This window comes from Lonchura striata, chromosome 28, assembly GCF_050655825.1.
Source record: "Lonchura striata isolate lonStrDom1 chromosome 28, ASM5065582v1, whole genome shotgun sequence".
Taxonomy (NCBI): domain Eukaryota; kingdom Metazoa; phylum Chordata; class Aves; order Passeriformes; family Estrildidae; genus Lonchura; species Lonchura striata.
Window position 1 is genome coordinate 5,681,493 of NC_140730.1, and position 23,878 is coordinate 5,705,370.

General features: G+C 50.9%; 1 protein-coding gene across 5 annotated transcripts in view; it reads left to right on the forward strand.

Annotated features, from left to right (window-relative positions):
• JSRP1 (junctional sarcoplasmic reticulum protein 1) overlaps positions 1-23,878 on the forward strand; it is a 35,145-nt gene that overhangs the window by 1,520 nt on the left and 9,747 nt on the right. The window lies entirely within an intron of this gene.

The window sequence follows — 23,878 nt, forward strand, 5'->3', positions numbered from 1 at the left end:
CTGCTAAAGAGACATTGTAATGGTTTAAAAAAATCATAGTTTTCCATTAAAAGAACTTGTAGATGGCTGCATTTCTTTTTTTCTTCATCAACTCGTGCCACAACACACCTGTTTTATTGCCTGCAGCTACCAGAGCTGCATTTGGTTACTTCTGAGGGACTTTTATTACTACCTTATTTTTATTTGCTTGAAAATATCCTCATCCAGGAGCTCTGAGCACAATGGATTGATCAGCTCCTCTTTGCAGAGGGGTCATTGTCTAAAATCTCCACCCACCTTTTGTGTCCCAAAACTGCTGGGATAACCCAGGATGGAACAAAATGTCAAATAATAAAGTGCCAAAATAAAAGAGTGTTTGCTCTCCTGCAGCTCAGAGGAGAAGGCTGGCCTGGCCAGCAGCCAGGGAAAAAATCTGGGAGTCCTGGAAAGTAAAAGGGATGAGAAGAAAGTCCTTTTCCTGCTGCAGGCATCTGCCCTTAGCTCCCAGAACACGACATAAACGGAGCTTGTGCTCACCTCACCCTCGAGGGTGATGATTTATGGAGGGGAAGCTCTTCTGTTTAATGCATTGCCCAGAGTCCAGCCTGAAACAATGGGATAGCTGCAATTCCGGAATATCCGGACCACACAGAACACAGCCGAGGGGATTTAACAATTCCTGGTTTGTGTGTTGTGTCAGGAAGGTTTTCCTGCTGGGCGCTGAAGGTGTCAGGGGGTGGAAGGGCCACATTAGCATTCGGTGACAGATTTCATTATTTCCAATAATGGCATTTATTATTCTTGTAATAATCCTGTAGTAACTTCTTATAACGGCTCTGTGTGAGTGGAATCAGCACTGCAGCTGTTTCCTCTTCCCTAAGAACTGGGAACAGCTTTGCCCTTCGAATCCCTGTCACCTCCATGGTCCATCACTCCATTTCACAGCTGAGTGCCTGGAGAGCTCCAGGAGCTCTGCAAAAGCCCAGCCAACCTGTGCTGGGTTTGTGTTAAACACCACGGGGGATTAGTTCCAGCTGCAGTTTTGCTGAGATAGCCCAACTTCCACTTTAGCACGGACACTGATTCAGAAATCCTCACACAGAAGCCTCTGACTCACAATTTCGGGATTAGGCTGAGGGATGTTGCCATCCCCAGCTGGTTTTTGCCATGACTGCCCCTCCTGTGGCAGGATAACTCTGCAGCAGTGTTGTTGCTCCAGCTGCATTCCCAGTTTGGCATCGCAGTCCCTGGAATTACCTAATTCAGGGGGCACTGAACCCTGACAGTCTGAGCAGCCCAGCACAGCAGCTTTCAACACACAGGGGGGATTCACAGAATCCCAGAATATCCTGAGCTGGATCCCCCTGCCCCTCTGCCTCCCCTCGGGAGGAGCTGCAGCCCCGAGGAGCCTCCCCTCATCTCCTGTGCTCCAGCTGAACGAGCCAAGCGCCCTCAGCCGCTCCTCAGACCTTCCCCAGCTCCGTGTCCCTCCTTGGGACACTCTCCAACAGCTTTGCATCCTTCTTTATTTCTTTATTACATTGCATTTTTACAACCATTGCAAATAGAATCTCATCCATCACCTTCATCCCAAATCCTGTGCAGGTGTCCTCAAACACACAAAGTCCTCCTCATTCCATCTACCACAGCCTTCCCCTCTCCAACAAGTGCATTTCCAAGGACTCTCCCAGTCCCACAGCCAGGAGCTGGTGTCAGTTCTCAGCTGTTGAGGGATCTCTCCAGAGAGCCCCAGCAGGTCCCAGTTGCTCTGTGCTCTTACCCCAAGCAGGTCACAGCAACTGGGCTGCCTGAAACCTCCTGGGAAAGAATCTTGTACAGCCTGAGTTACTCAATAACCAGAGCAGTTACTGAGGAAAGGACAGAAGAACCAACAAACTGATCTCTGTTAGCGATCTAAGTTGAAATTGTTTCAGGCTGAGAAAAGCCAAGGTGTTGATTTTCCAAGATTCTCCTTTCTTAGTTTGTTTCCTTCTGCTTTTTACCCTCTTTTCACAAAAGAGGTCTCAAACAATAGCTCAACTCACCAGTCAGTGATTCTTTGTCAAGCTTTTATGGGTTTTACTTTGTGAAATAGACTGAAAGATGAATTTTATGGCAGCACAGGAAGTAAAGCAGATTCAAAACTGTTGTTTTTATTGGAGCAAGAAATGGGTGTGGGATAAGTAACTGTCTTCCCTCTTCCCTGTGTTTTCAGGTGTGCAAGTGTTTGTGATCAGATTGCACAAGATCAGTGCTTAGAAAGATGTTCAGGAGCTGAAACACTCATAAATCTAAGGTTCTGAAATCCTGCACGTTGGAACCACAGCTCTGTAACATCATTTATTCCAAGAAGGAAAGATAAACCCTTCAGTCATTCAGGTGATTAAAGCAGGATTAAATCACGCAGCTGCGAAAACTGCTGCTTCTGCCTGGTTTTCTGCCACTGCTGGAGCTTAGGCTGCTCCTGCATCTGTGTTCTAGAGGAGCAGCAAAGCTCCAGGGAGGGGGAATGGGACAAAAATCCTTTGTGAGAGTAGCAGAAAGCCCTGTGTGTTTTGTGCTTTGCTGCCTCACGCTCTCAGGGCTCTCCTGGAAGGTGGAAATGGATGTTTGTGGCATTTAGCAGCATCAGGGGAATTCATCCTGCTTCAATTTGCTGACGAGGGAAGAACATGAGAGAAAAACATGAGCTCCCTTCCAAAGCATGTGCACTCCATGCATAGCAGTGCCCATTTAGTACCTCCCCCAAAATGGGAATAAAATATATTAATTTATTGATTTATTGAAGCAGCCTTTAAAATCAAGTAGATCTGATCGCCTTCTCTCTCTATTCCACTGCAAGAAAACTCTGCTTATTCTTTGTTTTGAGAGGTGTCTGGAGATGCAGACAAGCACCAAAACAGGACAGAGATGTCCATCAGGACATGTTTTCATAGAAATCATTGTCTGTGATGACTTCACCCTCTCATTTAGTCATGGAATAATTTAACTGTTCCTGTTGGTCAGCTCTCTGTGGAGACAAAAGACAGCAAAAGCTTGTGAGGCTTTATCAAAACACTGGAGAGTAATATTTCTACACTTATCAGACCTATATTTTATAAGTCTTAATAAAAAAAATGGCTCTTAAATCTGCCCCTCTCCTTCCTTAATACTCTGGTTCATCTCCTCACAGGTAACAGTTAAGTATCAGTTATCTAATTTTAAATACTCCCCCACTAAATCACTCTTTAGTGTGTCAGAATCTATTCTGATCTTTGTGGGACAAGTAATTAGAACACCTTTTCTAGCTGGAAATTCTAGCTGAAAATTATCATCCCTGTGAGAATGATTTCATTTGAAGGTCAGGTTTTCTGCAGACCCACTTGTGCTGGAAAGAGACTCTGCCAAATGAAGCCAAAATTTTCAGGTGTTTACCAGCACAGGGAAGAATTTGTTTTTCCAAGATCTTTGTGAGATACTGAACTAGAACAAAACAGTCATCAGGCCAACAAAAAAAGTCTGTGCTCTCACCAAGAAAAAAAAAAAACAAAACACCAAACCTTTGGATCTCTGTTTTTCCACTTCAAAACAGCTGGCATGAAGAGAGATTGAATGCAGATGAGGTAATAGATGTTTAAAATGCTGTAAATTCTCATTTATCTGAATTAAGGGTGGAATCCAACATCACCTGGGCACCTGGGAAAGACTGAGTTGTTCTTTTTGAGTTTGCAGGATCCAATGGACCAGTTTCCACATAAAAATAATGTGGGGGGAGAGGGGGGAGGTTGAAGTGGGACCAGGAAATCAGCTGGAAAGGGCCTTGGCCAAGAGCAGGAGCCACAAGGAGGGCAGCACCCTATGATTTCTGGGAAGCGTGCTGGGGCACTTTGATGTTATGGTTCTGCAGTTTAGGGATAATGTTCCACACCACTGATTCCTGTATTGATTTTTCTCTAGCTGTTGCTGCCAGTTATGAACAAATGGCTCAGAGGAATTTGGAGGTGGTTGCAACACAATCGAGTGAAAGACGTTGCAACAGCCTCCCTTCCCCACCCCATTTTCTGTTTCGTTTCTGCTGGGCCAGAGGCAGCTCGGCTTCAACCCCTCTCTTGAGTTACCCAGAGGTGATGAATGTTGGATGATGCCCTTTTCTGAGATTTTTTCAGATTTTTCTGAGATTTTTCATGCCCTTTTCTTAGTTGCCCAGAGATGGGGCATCTGAGAGGCGTTTTAAAAACTTTTATTCCATTTTCAGTCTCATTTGAAAGGTGAGACAATAGAGGTGTTATAATTCACAGCATCACAATGAGAACTTAACTATTTCCTAATTACAAGAAGTGTTTCTTGGTCTATCTGCTACACCATGCTGTAAATGCCTTAAGGCCAGTCATCTAAAATTACCCTTTGTGGGTAAATTTCTTCATTCTAAGATTTTTTTACAAATCCGTTTCCCACATTGGAGCTCTGGTTCTTGCTGAGGAGTCACAGAGGGGAATTAATTCAGGGAGGGGGTGAAGCCTTGTCCCTCCTGTTTGCATGGAGGGGGCACTGGGGTCCTGAGCAAACCCTGTGCAAACCCTTCCACAATCGATCCCATCATAATCAGCATTTCAGCTTCCCTGGAATTCCTCCATGAACATTTTCCTTCCCCTCTCTTGCTTGCTGGAGCCTGTGTGGTGGATTTAGGAGTTTATTTTTTGTTTCCATTCCCCCCCTCCCAGAATCCAGCACCATCCCAGGTTTCCCAGCAGGACAATCCCCTTGCCCAGCCCGTGCTGGGAAGGGGAAGGGGATTGGGGCAGCCTGGCTTGTTTTCCTCCAGTTCCTCTTGTGCTTGGCTCAGGCAGCCTCAGGGATGAGGAAGCGCACGGTGCAGCTCTGCTTTTGTAACCCCTAATTTCGTTTGGAAATGTTATCCAAACAAACAGCTGCCAGCAGGATGAGCGTTAAGACCTGTGCAGAGGCTGCTCTGTCAGAGCTCAGAGTGAGCTTTGCCTGCTGGAACATCTCACCCAGCAGCTCATTAACGTGGAGATACTCAAAGGAGACTTCCCCCACCCCCCCACCCCCCGCCCCCGATTAGATCCTGCCCGTGATAAGAGCATTAATGAGCATATTTTCCCATAAATAAAATGAGCAGGCCTGGAGGGCAGGGAAGGTTATTTTGCCTGGAATCAGTTCTGTCTCACGCTCACCCCTTGGAGAGTTGGGGCTGAGGGAAGCAGTTCACCCTGAGAGCCAGCCAGAGACCAACGGGCAATGTGATTTTTTCCACCTCTCTGTGCTCCACACTGCTTTATTTTGGGGATAATCCACGTGGATTCTGTCACTGGCCAGAAATCCCTGTGCTCGGGGCTAGGGCAGCCCTTGGGGTGCTGCAGGAGGAAGAGGAAGGTCCAACTTTGGTGAAAAGTTTATTTTGCCAGGCTGGTTTTTGGGCTGCAGGAGGGACAGGAAGGTGCAGCCTGGGGAAAGCTGCTTTGGCCGGGCTGTTTGTTGAGCTGCAGGCGGCCTCGTGCTCTCTGCATCCGTGTCTGAACCAATATTTACTCAGGGCTCTGTGTGCTGGGATTGTCAGCAATCCCTGCAGTGAGAGCAGGGCTGGAGCCTGCCCAGCTGAGCAGCTTCCCTTGTTTACATCTTTTTTAAAAACACTCCTGACTTCCAGTATGGGGAGAGGTGGCAGCGTGACAGGTCTGGTGAGCACGAGCCCTCCCTGCAGCAACCTGCCCACCCAGAGCCTCTGCAGCCAAAAATCCCCTCTGGAAGGGGGTGGGCAGCAGACCCTCAGCCTGGACAGGCCTTGGCATCTCCCCAGGAAGTGACAAACCTCCTCTGGAAGTGACAAACCAAAGTCCAAAGACTTGGTGCTCCCTAAGGGACTGGCAGCAAACTGCCACCAAAGAAGCCCCCAGGCTGCCACCACACTCAGGAGTGGAGGCTTTGAAATGAAAGCAGCTCTAGTTCAGTGCCAGAATTTTCCAGTTTTATTTATGGAGCTGTTCTAGATACAGATTAACTTCCCCTGCCTCCTGTTGGCCATTAACTCTGGGAGAAGCTGAGGTTTGAAGGGTTCATTGCTCAAGGAGAGGGGTGAGCAGTGCAGTGTTTCACAGCCACACTCCTGTGGTGCCTGTCCTGCTATTTCCAGAGGAACCAGACTTAGGGAGCTGTTTATTCCCATGTGTCCTGCTGTGTGTGTCACACACAGACACCCTGACTCCTCTTTGGGAGGGCAAAACCCCACTTCCAACAGAGCTGAGCACGTGCCCCGAGCTCTTAATGAGACCAGCAGATTTCCTGAGGTGCTGGAAGATAAAGAGGTGGCATAAGGAAGGTAAAGACCCTTGAAATTACTGCTCAGGCTTTGAGCTGTGACCTACTCAGTTTGATTTCCTGCTCATGGTGACTTTTGCCAGCTACATCAGTTGATGAGCTGAAAATCTCCCTCCTCAGAGCTGTATGGAAGACTGGGAATGGCTGTGAGTATTGGAAATAAACTGGACAGGAGCTGAGATTTCGTTGTGAAATCTGTTTTCTGGGGTATTTAGCACATTTCTGATTCCCCTTATAAATGTTTGTCTGGTTTTGGGTCAGAGTTTCCCTGTTGGATTGTCCAGTGAGTAAATCCTTCCAGATTCCAGTGGTGCTCTGCCTTTCCACTGCTTCCCTGCTCTTTTGTCCCACAGCACTTTCATTTCTCAGCTCTCAGTTCCTCCTTCCCCTCAACGTTCCTGTGTTTGTTTGGCTTCACACACAGCCTCATCCCCGGTCCAGAACCATGGACTGGGCACTCTCAGCCCATCTTCAGCCTCGCTGGGCTCTTTAGGGAGGAAAATGTCACCAGGAATCCTTGAAGGAATGGGATGTGGAAGAAGCAATGGGAGTCAGCAGCTCAGGCCGTAGCAATGTGCCCAGGGCCACCACTCTGCAGCTCTGCTAAACCCAGGCTTGGGCTTGACATTAAACCTGATCTCTGCAGGGTGGATCCCACAGCATCCCTGGGGCCTCGGGATTGTTTTTTGTTTTTGTTTTTTTGTTTTGTTTTTTTTTTCTGGTTGGTTGGTTTTTGGTTTTTTGGGGTTGTTTTTGTTTGTTTTGTGGGGTTTTTTTTGGTTTTTTGAGGTTGGAAGAGACCTTAAAGATCATGGAGTCCAACCTGAGACAGGGAGCCTAGGTTTGTGTGTTTAGGCTCTCCCTGTGGCACCCTGCCACCCCTTTGGAGCTGTCACCACCCTGTGTCCCTGGGGATTGGGAAGCTGAGGGTGGGAGAAGGCAGAGCTGAGGTGGGAGCTGATCTCACTCTGCTGCTCCCCCCCTTCTCTGTGGAAGATGGGCTGGGAGCAGTTCTGGAAAGTCTCCCTTGTAAACAATATTCCAAAGCAAAATGTTCCTTTCAACCTAAATTATCTGTCCTAATCCTACCTCAACTCTCCTTTTTTTTTTTTTTTTTTTTTAATTTATCTCTTGTCGACTTTAAAAGTATGGGAGATCACTTTGGCAGTGATAATCATGTTTAATTCTCTTTTCTATCATACTTGCCTTATTTTCCCGTAGTTTCCCTGCTGTTTGGCATTGTCAGGTTTATGTTCTGCAATTTTAAGGTTTTAACTGTGGTCAGGGATATTGCTGCTGGGAGCAACTGGATGCTTTTCCCCATGTTATGGATGTGGCTGCAGGTTATCAGTTTATAGAAAAATTGATTTATTTTATCATTCTCAATGATGGACAGGAGCCACTCCTGTCATTGCCACATGACACAATGGCACCAAAACTCTGGTTATTTCTATCATTGCTCTCAGTGTCCCTGGGATTTAGAAAACTGAATTTTAACAACAAGCCTTTCTTGAAGCTTCCATGCAAAGCAATGCAAATAAAGTTAATTAATATGATTAAGCCTTTATCATTCTGGTGCAAACTGTGATCCCAAGGCTGGGACCAGAGTGTTCCAGCTGCTTCGGGAATGGTGGGATGGGGAGGGTCCCTGCTGGCAGCCAGCAGCAGTTCAGTGTCCAGCTTTGGACAGAGGGGATCAGAGGAGCCCATTTTGGCTCACAGGTGGTGTTAGTTGCCATTGTAGGATAAATAACCCAGATCCTACCCTAAAAAAGGAAGGGATTTTCAGGAACCCTTCCTGACAAAGCTGTTCAGAAAACCCTTTAGAGAGAGGGAGGCCAACCTTTCCCTGCACAATCCCTTCCAATACTTTGCTGTTTTTACCAGTACAAAGCACTTGGGGTTTTCCCCCTTCAGCCCATGGCTGCTGTTCATCCCTCACTTCCCACAGGCAGGAGCAGTTTCTCTCCAGTCTGTCCTCACTGGATTCAGCCAGGACACATCCAGAGTCTTTTCTTTCATCCAAAATACTTACTAGTTCCAATGAGGCCTTTTTTTCCATGACTTTTTTTTTCCCCTGACCTCCAGGTAGAACAGCTCTGACGCATTGGGAGGAAACTGGGATTTGGGAAAACAAGTTGTCCTTCATTTTTCTTGGAAATCAGCTATTGTTGTGGCTCTCCCAGATCCTTGCTTGTTAGAATGTTGTGAAAAGCTCCTATTCCCAGGCATTCCCAGTCCTTGGACTGACTTTTCATCTGAGAAGGTTTCAAGAGCTCTTGGTGCAGCTTTATGAGGACATTGAGCATTCTCCACCTGCAAGGTTTGGCTTCCCAGTTTGGAGACCTGGATGTGGAATGTGTTTGCTGTTGGAGGCATAGGGCAGGGAGGGACCTTCTGAGCCCAATTCTGCTGTCCACGTATGGTCCAAGGATTCATAAAGGCACAGAGCTCCCCCTTCAGCCCCCAGTGTGTCCCTTGCACATGCTGGGAGCTCTCAGAGTTACAAAGCTCCATTTAATTCCAGTTTTATTTATTTTAGCCTTTTTTTTTTCACCAGTTGGTTTCATGCCAGCATTGTCTTTATGCTTAAATTGGCATCTTGGCTCTCTCTTGGTGCTTTTGTGTGTAGCAATCCAACCCTTTTGTTTTGGTAGGCAAAGCAAACTGAGACTTTCCTCTGTAAATCTTCCTTTCTTCTTTCCCTGCTTCTTGTCAAGGAAGCCTCTCAGCCATCCAGAATCGTTCCCACACAAGTTATTTACAGAAAGCTTCTCTCCACGACCACCTAAGCGCCATCACCTCTTAGGTAAAACCCAAATGTTTCTAAATTCATTTGCTGGATGTTGGAAACAGAGCTAAAAAAGCACAAACACCAAGCAGAGCAAGGAGGGAAGTGTTTGGTACATCTACATGGTAGGGTTATGATTTGACAAGGATCATGGAATCATGGAATGCTTTGGGGTGGAGGGACCTTAAAGCCCATCCCATCCCATCCCATCCCACCCCTGCCATGGCAGGGACACCTCCCACTGTCCCAGGCTGCTCCCAGCCCTGTCCAGCCTGGCCTTGGGCACTGCCAGGGATCCAGGGGCAGCCACAGCTGCTCTGGGCACCCTGTGCCAGGGCCTGCCCACCCTGCCAGGGAACAATTCTGCCCAATCTCCCATCTAAATGTTGCTATTGGATCCTCACACTGGATCCTGTGATCCCTGTGGGTCTCTGCTTTGATGTTCTGTTGGAAGCTCCTCCAGTGCTCTGGCAAAGGGATCCAAACCAGCCCTGGCTGAGCCCCTGGCTCGGGAGGATGGAGGTGGAAGGAGTTTGGTGGAAGGAAAACCTCACTCTGCACCACAAAAATGCTGCTTAGAGATCTCCCAGCAGGAGTCTGAGTCTGTTTAGCTCCTCTGCACTGATCTTTGATAAGGAACTAAGAATTCTTGTGGGTTTTTTTGTGGAAAATTAGTGCTTTTCATATTTCTTCACAGCCAGCACTAAGGATCCTCTCGACAGGATTCCCACAAGACCAGAGGTGTTGTCCCTTCAGCCCTGAGTGCTCCCAGAGGGTTTAACAGGCACACTCCAGGGAAGAGGAGCCAAAAGGGGCTCAGAAATGGTGCCATGATTTGATGTGCAAGAGCACCAAAGCTGCCACACCAAACCAGGCCCTCTCCTGTCCTGCAGGCCCCAGAGATGGACATTTCACAGTTCTTTTTGGTTCAGAAGTTCTGAAGCTCTTACTTGGGGCAGGTCTGGGCTATAAAAGTTGATCTTTTCACAGGCTTGACACATGGGGAGGGGATTTCTGAGGACCCTTCCTCCTGGGGGGACTGAGAGTGCTGTTTGGAGCCAGAGATGAAATTCCTCCCTCCTTTTACTGCCAGAGGGCAGAGCTAGATGGGATATCAGATGGGTGAGGGTGGGCAGGCCCTGGCACAGGGTGCCAAGAGCAGCTGTGGCTGCCCCTGGATCCCTGGCAGTGCCCAAGGCCAGGCTGGGCAGGGCTGGGAGCAGCCTGGGACAGTGAAGATGTCCCTGCCATGGCAGGGTTGGCACTGGATGGGCTTTGAGGTCCCTTCCAACACAGACCATTCCAGGATTCTTTGAAAGGAGTCGGGATGGGAAGAGAATCAGAGACCAAGGAGAAAAAGGATCCTGGCATGGCTTTGCTTGGCTTGGAGTTCACCCCACTGTCCTTCAGGACTTGAGCCCACTCCCAGGTCCTGCCTGCACCCCGCCATTGTCCAGCCCCTTTGGGCTGTCGGGGATGGTGCTGAGGCTGCCCAGGGCTCCTTGCTCCCCTCTAAATCCTCCCCCCAGGTGGTGCCAGGATCCATCCTCAGCACCAGCACCCCCTGTCCCCAGGGAGCAGCCCTCGGATGGGGCAGGGAGTCTCCGTGTGAGTGGGGGGGCTGGATCCCAGGGGAAATCGGGCACAAGGCTGAAGCAAAAGCCGCTGTGAAGTCACAGTGGCCTCCTTCCTCCCCCAGACTCTCTCTGCACCAAGAAGATGCCCCTAAACCGCAAACCCTAAACCCACGGGTGCCTCCTCAGTGTGCCCCGTCCCCTGTGCCGTCGCTGGGCCGGGCAGGGGCCGTGCCCGGCCTGCCTGAGGCTGACTCAGAGCCGGCTCCAGCCATCCCCTGCCCAGGGAGCCGAGCTGGAGCATCTCCCCCGCTCCTCCCGTCCCCCGCACCTCGGCACCGGCGGCTGGAGCAAGACACGACCGGTCCCTGCATGCGCATCGCCTTTGTGTGCCGGGGATGAGCGCGAAGTGCTGCAGGGAAGCATCTGAACCAGAAAAACCATGCGGGGCTCGATTGTTCCCTGCATCCGTGGAAAATTACTCCTGTTCGCTCTCCCCTTTGCTCCAGCAGCTCCAAAACATGCGGGGAGGGGAGGGGGAGGAGGAGGAGGGAGGTGTCTGTGCCTTTGGGGTCGGAGCTGCTGCTTTTTTCTCTCTCTGCCTCTAAATGATTTATTCTGCAAGGCTCCTGCCTTGGTGTCACTGGGGCAAGCAGAGCAATCAGAAAGCGTTTTGGGGCCAGATGCTTAAATGGCACTGGGAAAAGAATGGGAAGAAATGAATCCCCGCCATCCCAGCGATGCGGCTCCATCCCCCATCCCTCCCTCCCTCCCTCCTCCCCTGCCCATCTGGCACAAGGAAAAGCAGATGGGAGAGGTGCCCGTGGCTGGTCCCACTCCCGCGGGGGCTCTGCTCCATCCCTGAGCTCCTCTGGAGCTTTGGGGACACTTCCCTGGGCAGGGGAAGGCAGGGATGGACAGGGACAGGGACAGGGACACACTCCAGCTCCCAGTCGCCATCCTGCAGACTGTGGGTCGGTTCTCCAAGGCTGCCTGGGCTGCTTCTTCCCCAGGGTTTTTTTGTTTTGTTTTGGTTTGTTTTTTTCTGGGCTGCTCCGTTTTCCGTTCATTGCCTTTTGCAGACCCTGCTTTTTTAACCCGAAGTTTTGGCTCGTTTGCTCGCCCACGTCCCCGATTCTTTTCCTTCTTCCTTTTGCATTCCTTCCTCCCTCTGCTCCCAGTGCTGCCCAGCTTTTCTCTTTACCTCCCACTCTCACCCTCGTTGTATTTTCTTGGTGGTCCTGCCAACAACATTCTGGGATGTAAGAAAAGAAAAATCTCAGGTCTACACAGCTGAGAAGCTTCCTTAGGAACTGATGCTGGCTGGGATGACTTTTTAACTCCCTTTTCTTAAATTCTTTTTAAATTATGCCTTCCCTCGCCCCTGCATTCCCAGCTCAATCCCTGGTGCTGTGGGACACACCCCGACCCCAGCTGCACTGCAGGGATGGAGGTGGGAAAGCTCAGGGCAGAAACAGGAGCTGGCTCTGTCCTGGACCTGGTTTTGTCCCTAAAAACAAGGGAAAATGAGATATTGAAGTTTTGACTGAGCAGTTGTTGACAAAGCCAGGCACTTGCAAAGGAGGAAGGCAGAGGCTTGGCTGGAGTGCTGTGAAAGAGATGAAGGTAAAGGAATGGAGTTACAGGCTGGGTGGATCAAGGATAACTCTTGCTTGTGGGAATGCAAACACTGGATCGAGGATGATTCCTGGTTGTGGGAATGTGAAAGTGGATCATGCTCAGTCTGGCTCCTGCAACATTTTTGCACCTGAGGAACTTGGGTTGGGCTTTATTTCCTTGTATTTGCCTTTCTGATTTTTTTTCTTCTGCTTTGAAATCCTTCTTGTGCCCCCTGGTATCTCTGAAACTTGGTGAGAGCCTCTTCCCAAGGAGGTGGAACATCCCAGGTCCTCAGCTGGGGCTGTGGGATGCTCCAGGGATGTGACAGGAGCCACCTGATGCCATGGCAATTCCCTACACTCAAAGCTTTGTTGCAAAATCCTGACTCTGACAGCAACCAAAGGAAGGAGGAATTGTAGAATCATGGAATGTCCTGAGCTGGAAGAGACCCACAAGGATCATCCAAGGAGCTGGAGGCATCTGCTTGAACAATCAGGGAGCTGCTGCTGACATTCTTCTATATTTGTTCACCCTTTTTTCCCAAAACCTTGAGCTTTGAGCTTCCTCTGCAGTGCCCAGGCCTGGTCAGGCCATCAGGGAATGGTGTTGAAAGTGTTTTATTTCAAGTTCTTTAAAGCATTTGTGAAACTGCTGCTGAACTGGAGGAGCTCTGCGGTGACCTCCTCTCCCTCCTGGCCTTTGAATTCCTCATTTCCCTCTTTTCCCTGGTAGTGGGGAGCTGCTCCATTTAGTGGCTGGTGAATTCCTCATCAGAGGCATCCCCAGCAGAAGGTTTCTGTGGCTCTTGGGGTCCCAATTCCCTGAATTCCCAATTTGCTCTGGAATGGTGTGGGGAGCCAGGCTCAGCTGAGCTCTCTCCAAGCCAATCTCGTTTCCCAGCAATCTCTCACTGCAGCCTCCCTGCTCCCTTCTGCACAAACCCAGCAGCCTCTCCCTCCTCACTTTTGGAAATTCTTCCACTCAGGGATCAAGAATCGTGAGCTGAGCTCATGGGACCAGTTAGTTCCGGGACTGAAGCAATCCCACAGCATTTTTTCCATGTGAATAACACCGAGAATCCCTTTCTGGGCACACGTTGCCTCCCACCGTGGGCACTGTTACACTGAGGGAGATGAGCAGGGCAGGGAAACCTCAGCAAAACTGGAGGAAGGTTCCCCTGGCAATGGGAGGGGTGGAAATGTGTCAGTCCAGAGTCATTGTGTCAGTCCCACCAGAGTCAGAGCTGTGACACTTTTCCATGTGGGATTCCAGCCTGAAGGACACAGGTCATTTTAGCAATAGGGAATTTCCTGGCAGTGACCTTCATGCCAAGAGGAAGAACTGAGGGTAGGAGCAAAGAGCAGTTGGAGGCTGGATCCTCCTATCCTGTGCCCAGGAGTTTATTCCCTGTTTTCTTGCTGCACTTCCACCTTTGCCTTACTTAGTTTGTAAATCCCCTTCCCTTGGCACATCTCTGTATCCCAAATTGGCAGAAGTTCCTCGACTTTACCACTTATGCCATTTTCTGGTCTGTTTATGCCCCATAAATCAAGTCAGGGATGAGCTTGGCATGGGGTCAAGAAGATTTTCACAGCGAGATCAGTTTCTCCCCTTTAATTAAATATTACAGGTTCCTCATGAATCTTTCCCCTGTGAAACTTTTATGAAAAGCCTTAACAGAGTAATTTATGGGGAATCTGTTTTGATGTGCAGATCTGGGCCCCAGTTCTAACCTTGCACACAATTCCAGAGCTCCTGTAAACCTTCTGCCTTTGCTGGATCTGCCCTGGAGTCAGGGAGTAAGGCTGGGCTGGGCAGAAGAGTGACCAGCTTTCCCAGCTTTGGGATCTGGAGTCTGAATTTGGGCTCTCAAGTACAAATTTGGTGGTGAGTTGATGGTTGGACTTGATCTTAAAAATCTTCTCCCACCATAATGATTCCATGGTTCTCCAGTCCTGGTTGCTGTGGGACAGAAGATCCCAATGCTGAAGATCCCATCAATCTGCAGACCAGATCCCAGAGTCTGATTTCACAGAGCCTTCCTCCAGGTGGGTTTTTAACCCTTTCCCAAAGTATGGAACACTTGGCTCCAGCCACATCCCACAGCAGTGGGACCCAGGAGTCTTGCTATAGGACACGTGAAAGCACAATGCAAGCCGCTGCTATTGCAAGGTGAAAAAGAAAGAGTTTATTTTCTGACTCCAGCATTTATACTTTTTTAAAGGTAACAGTGGATTGGAGGGTGCAAGTGCCACCTCTCCAATGACATTGGACAAACTACTAGTACATCAGGTTTCTCCACCTCTATGAAGGAATGCAAAACAATAGGTTGTTTATAGAAAGTTGTGTGAGAAAATTCTTTAACAGAATGTAAACTCAGAAGGCTTTAGAAAATTTTAAGAATCAGGGTGACACAGGAGTCCCTTCTGCAGGCACTGAACTCTCTGGGACAGCTCCTGGAGCCCAGCGAGGGCTGGAGCTGTGCCAGGCCTTGGCATGGAGCTCAGGGAAAGGTTCTTCCCCCCGAGGGTGCTGGCACTGCCCAGGCTCCCCAGGGAATGGTCCCGGCCCCGAGGCTGCCAGAGCTGCAGGAGCGTTTGGACAGCGCTCTCAGGGCTGGGCAGGGTGGGGCTGTTGGGGGGTCTGGGCAGGGACAGGGGCTGGGCTGATGATCCCTTCCCATTCAGGATACTCCAGGATTCTATGAAGAGACCTTTGCTGGATTTCAGCCTGTCGCTTTCCAGTTACATCTGGACCCAAATTTCCGTACTTTGTGGATTAGAGGGAAACTGCTCCTTCTCCAGAGCTCCCTGGGGTTGTTGTTTCTCTTCCAAGCTGACATTTCCCTCTCTTCAGCCTTTCCTCCTGGGGAAGCTTTTCCACTTACACCATGTGCTCCCACTCCCATCCCTTTTTCTTCCTTTTCTGTCCCTTTCTGAGGTGACCAAGAGCTGCTGGCAGAGATGTGAGGGTGCAGGGGCTTCCTGCAAACACAGCATGATCTTTCCAAGCATCAGCCCTGCACCACAGCAATTCCCTGGCAAGGCTTTTTGCTGCCTTAAGCCCCGAGCTGACATTTGCACAGTGACATCCTCTGAGGCCTCTGAGCAGCTTTGGCTCCTTTACAGCCCAGTTCTGCACAAAAGTTTGTCTTTCTTAAAGAACCAGAGTGGTTGTGGTTATAAATTGTGCTGTGACTTCACCCTTCCTTCTGATAAATGTAGCAGGTAAACTGGAAGGAAGGATAAACATCCCTGGGAGGGATGACTTTCCCATGGGAGTGGAAGAGGGAGATGCAGGGTCTGTGCCACATTGGCAGCAAGGCCATGTCCCAGGGACATGGGAATGGGGGACAAAAATGGGAAAGGAAACTCCTCCAGTTCCCTTGGGCACAGAAGAAGTTGTCCCATGTGATGGAAACCCCAAATTGCACCTCCTGTCCTGCTGCTGCCTTGTCCCAGCCACAACATCCAGGGACAAATCCCACATTGCAGCAGCTCCCAACAGGCACAAGATGCCCCCTGAGGGGTGCACCGAATTTGTTTTTTAATAAAACCCCAAAATGCTGACACATGTATAGGATCTGTTCTGCAGAGCCAGCCCATGTCCAATCCCACCATGGGTGTCAGATCCTTCCCAACCCTTTTCCACATCAGGTTTTTTTGCCTGTTATTCCCACTGCTCTGCCCACTTCATCCTATTTATAGAGCGCCTTTCATTGGAGTCTCCAGGCTTTTAACCTTTATTCTTGGAATATTATTCACTTCTTGGACCTGCCACGGAGCAATTACTCACCCAGGCTCCTCCCCAGCCTGAGTTTAAAAGGAATTCCCACGGGGCAGCTCAGGGTGTCGAGCTCCCCACAGTCAAAATGCCAGCTCTTCCTTGTGCCACGGCCTGTCCTGGCATGTCCCAGCCTGGCTCTGCTGCTCATTCACCTGCAGAGAGGCTTTGGTGCTTCTCTGGTGAGATCATTCACCTCCCAGTGCAGGAGCAAAACACTCCCAGGGGGATTCTGGCGCTGCTTTCTCCAGGTTTCTTCCTCATTCTCCGGGTTTCTTCCTCATTCTCTTCTGTCTTGGTTTGAAAAGACAGGTGTCTGCTAAGGAAGGCAGGAGCCTTCCTTGAAATGGAAAATGTAAACCCCCTCCCTCCAAATTATTATAATTTTAAAATTCAGGGGCTCTCAGGCAAAGATATGGAAATAGGAATAACAGTTCTTTATTAGGGAAAACTGAAAATACAAATGTAATAGTAAAAAAAAAAGAAAACAAACCACTAACAGGGTCAAAATAGGACCCAACACCCTGTGGGTCAGGGAGGTGGCTCAGCCCCATCCCAGGGGGGCTCAGCCCTCCTGCAGTGCCAGCTGTGCTTCTGCTGGAGCAGGATCCTGCACAAGGGGGGAGTTTTCCTTGGAGCTCCAGGGCTGGGGGAGATGGGCCTGGGCTCCTCTGGGAATGCAGGGGGAAGAAAGCTGCTCCTCTGGGAATGCAGGGGGAAGGAAGCTGCTCCTCTGGGAATGCAGGGGGAAGGAAGCTGCTCCTCTGGGAATGCAGGGGGAAGGAAGCTGCTCCTCTGGGAATGCAGTGGGAAGAAATCTGCTCCTCTGGGAATGCAGGGGGCAAAGGTTGCTGTGCTGTTCCCAAGTCAGATTGGATCCAGGTAGGAATGCTTGGTTCCTTCCCTGGGCGGAGCCTCTCCCAGTGGGATGATGGAATTTTATCAGCCATGCAGGGGCACTCACTGCCATGAACAGAAGATAATTAACAATTAATGGCTCATTAACAGAAGAGATCTCCTGGAGGGAGGATTGGTTGTGGAAGAGATAAAGAAACCTGCCCAATGAACAGAAGAGAACTGCTCCTCCTCTGCCAGATAGGAATCAAATACAGAGCCCCATTTCCAACCTGAGACACCTTCTCATCACCTTCTGGGCCAGCACAGTGTCTGCCTGGGAGTGTTCCAAAAAAGTGTGGATATGGCATTTGGGGACGTGGCTCAGTGGTGGCCATGGTGGTGGCTTGATGGTTGGACTTGATCTTAAAAATCTTCTCCCACCATAATGATTCCATGGTTCTCTGGTCCTGGTCGCTGTGGGACAGAAAATCCCAATGCTGAAGATCCGAGAGATCTACAGACCAGATCCCGGCAATTTGTGGGGATTTTCTCCCCCAGCTGGGTTTGGATTTTGTCCCAGCCATCTGGGGATGGCTTCTGTGAGTATGGAAAGGAAGAATTGCCCCTTTCCCCACAAATTCCTGCAGCACCTTCCTGGCATTGTGGAGGGTGGGAATAACCAGCAGGCTGTTGGAGACGGGCGGTGTTTGGCATCCACCAGCACCACAAGGGGCTGGTGGGGATGGAGAGATCTCATGCCCCACTTCTTTGTAGGGCAGAGGAGAGTGGGGGGAGGTGATTTCTCCTCTCCTTACTTTTGCTGTTGAAATCCTTGGATATCTAGAGCAGGAAACCACCTGCTGCACTGCAGGGATCTGAGCGTGGCTCGGGGACCGTGTCCTGCAGGACCTGGCTTCTCCCTGAACCTGGCAGATGTGGGGTTTGGATTTGGGGGATGCTGATGCCCGAGACTCCTGCTGCGTTTCCTATGGAAAAACCTCCTCGTGGATTTCAGGCTCTCATTTGGGGCCTGGCTTGGGCCTCAAGGAGGGAATTCTTTCAGGCTGTGGTGGATATTTTAGTGAAGCAGTCAAAGAAAACAGCAGAAGGGTTCTGCTGGTTTTGGTCTGGTCCCCCCCAGCTGAGGCAGACTGGGCACAGGGGGGAGAGGAGGGAATGGGGGAAGTGTGGGTAGTGATGCCTAAACACTGATCTTGGAGACTTAATGTCCCTTAATGTCCCTTAAAGAGCTTCACTGGAGCCCCACTCGAGGGCAGCTGAGCCAAAGTGGGGCTGGGACAGGACACAGAACTCCTGCCAAGCCCTGCCAAACCCCTTCCAGCTGCTCTGCCTCCATTTCCTTCCCAGGATGGAGCCTATACCTGGATCCAGGTCCTTGCTCCTCTCCTTGGGATCTACAAAGTCATGGAATCTTCACTGGTCACTTGAGGAGTCTGAAGACAAGAGATCACAGCAACCAAAATGGTTTGGGCTGGGATGGACCTTAAATCCCATCCTATTCCACTCCTGCCATGGCAGGGACACCCTCCACTGTCCCAGGCTGCTCCCAGCCCTGTCCAGCCTGGCCTTGGGCACTGCCAGGGATCCAGGGTGGGCACCCTGTGCCAGGGCCTGCCCACCCTGCCAGGAACAATTCCTGCCCAATCTCCCATCCAGCCCTGCCCTCTGGCACTGGGAGCCATTCCCTGTGTCCTGTCCCTCCAGGCCTTGTCCCCAGTCCCTCTCCAGCTCTCCTGGAGCCCCTTCAGGCCCTGCCAGGGGCTCTGAGCTCTCCCTGGAGCTTCTCCTCTCCAGGTGAGCCCCCCCAGCTCTCCCAGCCTGGCTCCCCAGGGATGTGAGGGTTCTCTCAGGGACAGATCCTGGCTGGCAGGGGCACTGCCCACCTTTCTGCTGGGAGAAGCCTGGGCAGCAGCAGCTCCTCTCCTGCTCTTCTGCCCACTCCTACACCCGTGTTTCCATGTTTTAATAATTCCATCATCACTTTCAGGATTGTTTCCACCAGAGCCTGCAGGCTCCTGTCTCAGCTCCTGGGCACGCTGCCCTTCTCCTGCATGTCTCTGCACCTTCCTGCCCCATCCTGGGGCACATTTCATTCCTTTGTGCCTTTCTGCCAACAAATACCAGACTGGTGTCGTATCTGATCATGGGAACCACTTCAGTCTGTGTTGAACTCTGTGATCCAAGGTGTGATCACAGCCCTGCCCAAAGTGCAGCACAGGCTGTGTGGGAGCGAGGGTGTTTGGGCAGGAAGGAGAAGAGAAGGCTCAGAACTCACATCTCCATGTGGCATTGGTGAGAACACAGCCTAAAAACCAGGCCAGTGCTCCAGGCTGGATGATTGCTGAACTTGGGAGCTGCCTGGGTGGGGGTGCTTGTCCAAATCCCTTGGATCACCTTCCCCCAGCCAGGTGGGCAGAGCCACTCGAGGTTCATCCCTGAAACCTCTTCTCTGTCACTCAGTGAAAGATTCCACTTGATTTTGTATTAATCCCAAGTTGGTGGATGCACCCTGGCTTTTGTAGGACATTTGCTTTCCCCTGGTGCTGGCAGGGAGCTGAGGAGGAGGAACAGTCCTAAAGCTGGGCCTTTTTGATGCCTGTGAGCTCTGTGATTCCATTCTAAATCTCCTGTAACCCCCTGGAGAGCTGGGGGTGCTCCCCTGGAGAGGAGAAGCTCCAGGGAGAGCTCCGAGCCCCTGGCAGGGCCTGAAGGGGCTCCAGGAGAGCTGGAGAGGGACTGGGGACAAGTCCTGGAGGGACAGGACACAGGGAATGGCTCCCAGTGCCAGAGGGCAGGGCTGGATGGGAGATTGGGCAGGAATTGTTCCTGGCAGGGTGGGCAGGCCCTGGCACAGGGTGCCCACCCTGGATCCCTGGCAGTGCCCAAGGCCAGGCTGGACAGGGCTGGGAGCAGCCTGGGATGGTGGAAGGTGTCCCTGCCATGGCAGGGGTAGAATGGGATGAGTTTTAAGGTCCATCCCAACCCAAACTCTGAGTCCCTGACTCAGTGGAGCTGCCTCAGATGTACCCAGCACCAGTCCAGCACCCAGAGCACAGCCCTGGCACCCGTGGGTGTTAGAGTGACCCTGACATCAGACACAGCCACGTCCCTGCCCTCAGTGCCACACGGATGGGCCCTGCCCAGCTCTCCCAAGGGTTTGTGTTTGTGCTCCAGGGTGGAGGAGACATTTCACTGCTTGGCTGCTGCTCCAGCCCAAACCGTGCTGTCCCTGGTGTGGTGGAGCTGGCTCCTGATGTGTGGCCAGGCTGATGGCAATCCAGGATCCGGGGTCATGGCAAGGAGGGTGAGCCTCTGTCCATCTCTCCCTTCCCTTCCAGTCATACCCTGGCTTTCCTGCAGGTCACTGGTGCCTTGAGGAGGCTCAAGCTTTATTTTAAACACAAATCTTGTGGTTTGAGCAGGACATGTCTTAGGAACAGGTGTCCAGCAAGGACATATTGGGGAAGAACTGGAAAACATTAAAGATCCTGAGCTGTGGCATCTCCTCATTGCACTGGAATGGCCAGCACTGGACAAAGCTTGGTCTTAAAGGGTGGTGAGCAAAAATGGAAGAAAACTGACTCATTAAGAATGTGGCTTTGGAAAGGGAGTTTCCTGCTGTTTGGAGTCCTTGCTGGTTTGGTTCTTGCTTGTTCCCATTACATAATATATTACATTTGGCATTGCTGTGTGAAAGTAAGAAGAGGGAAAGCTGGAGCAGAAGGGGCTTCAGTGGAAAACCTCATCCCCAGGACCCAGCCCTTTCTGTCCCACAATAAATACAGGAGTTTGGATGCCAGCTACAATTTTGGAGAGGTAAAGTCATCATCAAAGTTTCCAGACCTCAGAGAGATGACAAAGCCCCTCCATGAGGACCCCAGCAAGTGCCTTAGAGGGACAAAGAGGCCCAGAGCACAGGCCTGGTCTTGGAAAGGGCATAAAGAGGGAACCCAAACCCCTCCAGCCTTCCTAGACTGTCCCAAAGGAACTGAGAAATCCATGGTGTGAGGCAGGGAGGGGACAGCAGAGGGTGAAATCTCTGCCCCTGGTTTTTGGAGGCTGCTAAGTTTTAATTTGGGAATTTCTGGTCTGATAACAGAGGAACAGGGTGGGAGGCCCAGAGAAACTGAGAAACCCCAGCTGAGGTCTGGAGGTGGGTAGGAAGTTCCTGCTATTTCTGCTGTCCCTGCAGGACTTTCTGCTGTACTTTATGGTGAATTTTGTACTTTTATGACCCTTTTAAGATGGGAAGCCTGCCTGGAACATCTCCTCCCTCCCCATGTCCCACAGCCCAGCAGCTCCCAGCGCAGCTGCCAAGTCTGGGAGCATCCCCACGGCACAGGGATGTTTCTCTGGACATGGATTTGTTGCTTCAGAACTGGCTCCTCAGGCCTGTGGGGCCAACCTGGAGCCCTGGGAAAGGTGTTAAATCCACCAGGACCTGCTCTCCAGTGGGTGCCATCATCCCAAAGAGGCTGGTGGCTCTGTGGGAGGAGCTGAGGAGCAGCTTCTTATTTTCACAGGAGGCAGAGCCCTCTCATTCCTGCTGCCCTGGGTTGTTTCCAGGTCTGTTCAGAGCAGAGGGAAGCAGCTCCTTCGCTGGGAATGATTTGGGATCTGCAGCCCCCAGTGCCAGAACCCGTCTGGGTAAATGCACCAACGCTCCATCCCTCAGAAAAGCCAAAAAAGGGGAGGATTTGTGATCATTGGGATATTCAATATTGCCAGGCTGTTCCACCCAAAGCTTCACTTCCCCTAAATCTCCCCTTGCCTCAGTTTCCCGTGGCATGGCTGCTCCAGACTGAGTGTGCCACAGCCCCCAGCCCTTGGTGGGACAAATATCGTGGCCACTTTCCCAATCCCCAGTGGCACTTCCAGGAGTAATTCCTTGGAGTGGAGTCATGTCCTGGGAGTGACAGACAGCTGTAAATCTTTAAGGAGAGCAGTGATCAACCCTGAGTGGTGCTGAGCTGTGAGAACAGGGATCATGGAACAATTATGGAAAGGAGCTGAGGCTAAAAGTAGGATTTCACAGGATCTGGATCTTCTGTCCCCGCTGACCTGAATGAGCTCCTTCTGCCAGGGAAAAGGAGCAAAACCTCTGAGATTTGTGAATTGGAGTTTTTAGGGCACACGTGGATTCCAGGGTGGGCAGAGTGGCTTTAATGTGGAGCTGCTCCAGATAGCTGCGGGTCATTCCAGGGGGTGATGGGATGAGCCCATGGAAGGCTCTCCCTCCACTGTCACTGTGGTGTTCTGCCCTGGCTGGTGGCTTGGGGGTGTCTCTCACCCCTGTGTGGTCCCAGGGACATCCACAAGCTGCAGGAGGTCCTGGAGCCATCCCCGGGGCAGGATCCTGTGCTGTGCTCAGGCTCAGACACCGATGTCACAGCAGGATGTCCCTCTCTGTCACCTCTCTGCTCTTCGCAGAGCCCTGCCAAGCTCATTTCACCCAACAGCACATCCACAGCTCCTGACCGGTGACAAAGGTGTTCCATGTGTGGTTTGTGTCATCGCCAGCCTGATCTTGTCACCATGCTGGGTGACAAGAGCTCCAGCCAGTCCTGGGACTGAGATCTGCAGCTGGACCACCGTGACCTTCAGGGACCAGGACCAGGGAGCAGGACCTTGTCCGCTCCTTGTCCTGCCCAGCTCTGCCAAACCTGTCCCCAGCAGGATTCCTCCATCACTGGGGGGGATTGTGAGACAGCCCCGACCCTGAAGGTGACCAGGACACTGCTGCCAGGGGTGGGCGTGTGTCCAGCAGCACTGCTCCAAGGATGGATGGAGGGATGATGGATGGATGATAGATGGATGGATGGATGGATGGATGGATGGATGGATGGATGGATGGATGATGGATGGATGATGGATGGATAGATGGATGGATGATGGATGGATGATGGATGGATGGATGGATGGATGGATGGATGGATGGATGGATGATGGATGGATGATGGATGGATGGATGGATGGATGGATGGATGGATGGATGGAGGGTGGATGGATGGATGGATGGATGGATGGATGGATGGATGGATGGATTGATGGATAGATAGATGGATGATGGATGGATGATGGATAGATGGATGGATGGATGGATGGATGATGGATGGATGATGGATGGATGGATGATGGATGGATGGATGATGGATGGATGGATGGATGGATGGATGGATGGATGGATGGATGGATGGATTGATGGATAGATAGATGGATGATGGATGGATGATGGATAGATGGATGGATGGATGGATGGATGGATGGATGGATGGATGGATGGATGATGGATGGATGGATGGATGGATGGATGGATGGATGGATGGATGGATGAATCCAGCTTGGGGCTGGGAAGCCAGAGGTGACATGGGAGAGTTTTTCTAAGAGATGTTTCCCCTTTTCCATGCTCAGCTGGTGGAATGTTTAGTTCCAGCATCTGCTCCCAAAATCCTGTGGTGGGGTGTCCTCCCTACCTGGGCCCCTTCCCTTTAAACAAAGAGCCATCATTTCTCTGGTTGCATACCCTCCAGGCTAAAAGGGTAAAAGGAAGAAGATCCTCCAAGATCCCAGAATTCCAGACTCATTTAGGTTGGAAAAGACCTCTGAGACCATTGAGTGCAACCTGTGCCCGATCCCTGCTTTGTCACCAGCCCAGAGCACTGAGTACCACCTCCAGGTTTCCTTGGTGACTCTACCACCTCCCTGGACACCCCCTTCCAATGCCTGACCACCCTTTCCATGAAGAAATTCCTCCTGATGTCCAGCCTGAACCTCTCCTGGAGCAGTTTGAGGCCATTTCCTCTTGTCCCATTGATGCTCCAAGGTGTGGTTCATTAAACCGAGGTGGTACCAGCCCAGAGAGCTCCCATCTTCCCTCACCAGTTCCACACCACCTGAAACCCAGGAGAGGAGACAGAAGATCCCCTTGGCTGTATTTTCCATCTTAACCAAATCCCTG